The 5,016-nt window shown below is 45.2% G+C and overlaps 1 protein-coding gene across 1 annotated transcript in view; it reads left to right on the top strand.

Annotated features, from left to right (window-relative positions):
• The first annotated feature begins 3,788 nt into the window (after positions 1–3,788).
• ANXA3 (annexin A3) overlaps positions 3,789–5,016 on the top strand; it is a 60,153-nt gene continuing 58,925 nt past the window's right edge. Inside the window, exon 1 of the mRNA XM_019666539.1 lies at positions 3,789–3,960. The gene's annotated coding sequence lies outside the window, so the exon portion shown is untranslated. The remainder of the gene's footprint in view (positions 3,961–5,016) is intronic.

Raw genomic sequence — 5,016 nt, 5'->3', positions numbered from 1 at the left:
GAAAAGCAAGGTACAGAACTGTAAATAATATGCTGTCTTTTGTGTGATAAAGGGAAGAAATAAGATTGTGTAATAAACTGTTTTGCTTGATTTTACAATCAACAGCGGAAGACATATGTAAGAAACTAAGAAAGAGTTTATCTGAAGGGAGCAGCATCGTGAGATGGGTGGATGGGAGGAGATAAGAGCAGGACTTTTAGATGTACATCTTTTTAGGGTTTAAAAAAACTTTTTTAACCATGTGAAAAGTTTATCAACTTAAGAAGTTGAATCGCCTCCTTTTCTCTTTTAAATTTTTCTTAACCATGACCATGATATTTATTTAATTAATGTTTGGCTCTACAGGATGATCGAACTGCACTGCTAGGAGGACAGCAACAGACAGCACAGTATATGGCTCATGCCCAGAGAAGTGTTGTGTTTGTTTCCAATTGCTGCTGTAACAGATTATCACAAATTTAGTAGTTTAAAATGATGCAGATTTATTCTCTTACAGTTTTGGAGGTCAGAAGTCCAAAATGGGTCCCCCAGGCTGAAACCAAGGTGTTAACAGGCTGCATTTCATCTACAGGCTCCAGGGGAGCATCCACTTCCTCGTGTCTTCCAGTTTCCAGAGGTCACCTGCACTCCTTGGATCACCCACTCCTTCCCCCTCCATCTTCAAAGCCAGCAATGACCAGTTGAGCCTTTCTCACTGTGCCATCTCTGCTCAGACTCGCTGCTTCCCTCTTTCTCTAGTAAGGACTTCTGTGATTACATCGGGCCGTTTCAGATAATCCAGGATAATCTCTTTATATTAAAGTCAGTTGATTAGCAACCTTAATTCCATCTGCAACCATCATTCCTCCTTGCCATGTAACATAACATATTCACAGGTCACAGGGATTATGTTAGATATCCTTGGGGGCCATTGCTCTGCCTACTACATATGCCTATCATAATTTGGTACAGAGTTTTGAATCACACAAATCAGAATTCCCAAACCCCCTGCCCCTTTCCTGCTGCTACATGTAAACCAGCAGATGGGTCTCTTTTGTTGAATAATTTACTTCCAGAAATGAAAGGGACCCACTCAAGGAAAGCAGCCATTTAGTCTATATTTCTTTCCTGTCTACTGAGCTAACAGGGGTCATGAATGATGCCAGTTTTTGTGATTAGAAAATGTGACTATAACTATAGGGCTTTTGAATTTAAAAGAAAAATGTTTTCACCTGGATTACTGGCTAGTCCTTTCTCCTCTCCCTCATTCCTGAGGCAGACCCTTGGGTCAGCCTCTTGGCATTATGTGTAGATTTATAGGCAATATTGTAGTGATTAAGGTAAACTTTGGAACCAGGTTGCCTGGGTTTGAATCTCAACTACATAATTTATTGGCCAAGTGACCTTGGGCCAGAGTCTTACTCTGTACTGTGTATGTAACTCCTAAAAATAATATATATTAGAACCCACCTACTGATTGGGGTAGGAAACAAGATGATGGTGCAAAGCATTTATGACCGTGCTTGGCACATAGTGGGTACTTAAAAAACGTTAGTTAATATTGTTGATTATTTTGTAGTTCCAAACACCAAAATAATATCTGATGGCTTATTGAGTTTTTTCTATTACAGTAAAAGACACATTGCCATTAATCCCCATTAAATACTCCCCCACCCCCACTTCGAACACACTTATCCCATCATTCTTGCCACTTTCTGAAGCAGTTCTGGAAGTCCTCTTACGTGAGTGTCTTTAGTTGGGCTGTTGTGGCTGCCTCAATGTTGCAAATCCATCAAAAACATTTACCTTTCATGGTCATTTTGACTTTGGAAAAGAGCCAGAAGTTGCCGGTGCCAGATCCAGTGAATAAGGTGGATGAGGACACACCGTAATTTTTTTATTTGACAGAAATTGACATACACCAGAAGCGATGTGTGACATGGGGCATTGTCATGATGGAGCATGAAGTAGATGACTCACGAAAGAGGACTTCCAGAACTGCTTCAGAAAGTGGCAAGAATGATGGGATAAATGTGTTCAAAGTGAAGGGGGTATATTTAACGGGGATTAATGCCAATGTGTCTTTTACTGTAATAGATTTTTTTTATTTAAACATTCACAGTATCTTTTGATCACACCTCGTACACTCTGAGACATGAAGCCCGCTGACCAAAAAGAGGGAAGCAGCCTCGCCTTACACTGTGTGAGGGCTTTTGTCTCTATGGGTAGAATTGTCTCCCCCTCTCCCTCCCTGTTATCTTTCTCTCTCTCTCTCTCTGCTGAGGTGTCCCATTTTCCTCTCTGGTTCTGTTAGGTCCCCGCTTCTTAAAAATGACCTAAGAGACAGAGTTTTCGTTCCAAAGGCTTTATTAGCCAAGCCTGACATCCGCCTCACTCTGCAAGAGGAGAACGGCCCCGAGGTCTTGGCAGGTGGGAGTTTTATAGGGCTTGATTTCCAGGGTTTTGGGCAAAAGCAGAAGTAAAGCAAATGTACAGAAGCAAGAAGAGCTGTTAGTTTTTGTGAGATGTTTCAAATCAGTTGCAAAAAAATACTTCTGTAAAATTTCAAACCTTTTTTGGAAATCTAAGCTTTTACTATAATCATTTCTTGTGATATTAAGATTTAGTTTGTTATTACCACATTCTGGTGTCTTAACAGGATATTCTGCTAAGCCTAGCTGAAGTAGCTGAAGTGTGGCTTCCTCTTATTCTTCAGGGCTGGGGTAATTCTAAAATAAGCCTGTCTGGCCTAGGGTCCAGGCCAGGGTCCTCATAGTTCTCAAGGTTGTTTCTCAAGGCACGTACATGAACCTGTTAATATCCCATGATTTATTTGAGCTGGTTAAAAAATGCTCCCGAGAAGCAGGATGTATATTCTGATAAGCGGGATGGTTTCTTTCCCTCTCCAGCATTTCTCCTTCTTCTAACGACATATCTTGTTCTCAACATCTTGCTGAGCAAGCAAGGCCTTTGTGCCCCAAGTAGGAGCAGCTGCCAGGGGCCCCCTCACCGGGAGCTAGTGCCCGCCTCCTGCCGCTCATTGTTACCCTTCTATCTACCCTATCAATGGAAGCAACCACTTACTTCAATGCCTGGTACCCGATAAATGGTAACTTTTCTTATCTTCTACTCCATCCTTCAACACACAACTGCTCCTAATTCCCTCAATACACGTGTGGCTTTCATTGTTAGCCTCCTTTGTTCCCGCTGGTTGTTCCAAATGCCCGGAATGCCCTTCCGGAAACCTTATTACCTCCTGGAGTCCTCAGTTCCAGCCTTCACATTAGAAAACCAATCAGCTTAGCAGAGTGATTTCAAAACTACCAGGGTTCAAAAATCTAGCTTAAATGATCTAATCTCTGTGTCTGTTTCCTTATTTATAAAATAGGGGTAATATTAGCATCTACCTAATAGGGTTGTTGTAAGATTTAAATTAGTGCATATCTGTAAAGATAGGACAGTGCGTGGCACAAAGTAAATGCCAGATAAACGTCATGGGCGCTTACTGGAGTTAGTGGTTCACCATCTGTGCCAGGCCGTGAGCTTCTTGGGAGTGAGGACTATGCAATCTCTGAATCTACGGTGCCTAGAACAAAATAAGCGTTGCAATAAATCTGAAGAACTTAATGTAATTGAAGAGGTGAAAACTGAGGAAATGGGTTTCAATATGAGGACGGTGGAAGACGGGGTTAGGAAAGTTTATAGAGCCTTCCAGGTGGCAGAGGGTTAGGGGTGCGTCTGTGAAGAACTCCAGCCTTAGAGGCCGATGGGCGTGGCCTCCAGTGGCTACCAGGTGGAGCCGGAGGCTGGAGGAGCCGAGAAAGGAAGGGGCCGGAGGAAGGGGTGCGGTTGCCGTTGCAGACCGGGAACCAGCTCCGGGAACCAACTCCGAGCACCAGCCTGCGGGGCGCACACCAGGCTCGCAGGGCGCATAGCTGGCTCGCCCTTCTCTGCACACGGGTCCCGGCGGCCGCGCTTCAGGTAAGTCCAGCCTCCCGCCGCCCCGCTGCCCCGCGGCTGGGAGCGGTCGGTGCGCCTCGCTCAATTCCCCCCGCGAGCGCTGTGCGGTCGCCGGCAGGGCTTGACCTGGCGTCTATGCTGCAAAACAACCCTGCCGCGCGGGTGCAGGGCTCGAGGGGCCTCCGCGGGCACAGAGTCCACTTTCCTCATTTCAGATTAGAGGATACTGAGGTCCTGGGAGTAAAACTGCCGTGCTCTAGGAGGGCCACCCAGCTGTGGTCACCGCGGGGCACAAGCTGACACCCAGCTGTCCGGGCGCCCTTGGACCCTGCACTTTTCATCACAGCTAGCAGAGTAGGGATCCAGTTGGCCATTTCTCTCTCCCCGGCCCCCAATCTTAAAGGTCTTGGGAACAGAGAAAGAGTGGGGCTTCGGAAGGGTCCTCTCAAGTCCCCCGGGTGGGGCTGCCACCAGGCTCGGTTGTGAAGACTCGGAACCCCACCCACACTTGTGAGCACATTGTCTTCTTCACCTAGAGGCAATTTATTTTGTTTTTCTCAATATTTTTAGATATTTAGAGGTAGAAGAAAAGTGTGTTTAGATATTGGGCGTTGGGAGTCCGGAAGTTTGCTTTTTCTTGAAAAGACTCACCTATTGTTTTGCAACAGAGTCCCATTCACAGGACGTGAATCATTCCTCTGGCATTTGAGTCAGCAGGTGGGGGATCTGAGGACTTGATTGCAAACGACCATATATAGGAACTAGTGGCCTAGGAAGTACTGGGTTTGGAGGCCCCTCTGGCTGCTGATAAGCAGTTGCACCCCGGAGCTAGATTCTTACCAAGGATTTGTGATCCACGGGGACCTCAAGACTATCCTCAGGGAGAGCTCATTTACAACTTTTTATTTTTTTTTAATCAACGTCATAAAAAATGTAACTCACTGAAACTTTTTCTGCAAAGATGTCCCCATTGGCTCTCCTGAAGGCAGAAAACTTAAAACTGACAGAAAAGGGAATTTAAAGAGGTAACCAGAACCTTGTTCCCAGAGCCCTGAGGTTGTGTAATCTGTTTAGAAA

This window comes from Hipposideros armiger, unplaced genomic scaffold (assembly GCF_001890085.2).
Source record: "Hipposideros armiger isolate ML-2016 unplaced genomic scaffold, ASM189008v1 scaffold_473, whole genome shotgun sequence".
NCBI classification, from domain to species: Eukaryota; Metazoa; Chordata; class Mammalia; order Chiroptera; family Hipposideridae; genus Hipposideros; species Hipposideros armiger.
This window is presented reverse-complemented; position numbering and strand designations above follow the sequence as displayed.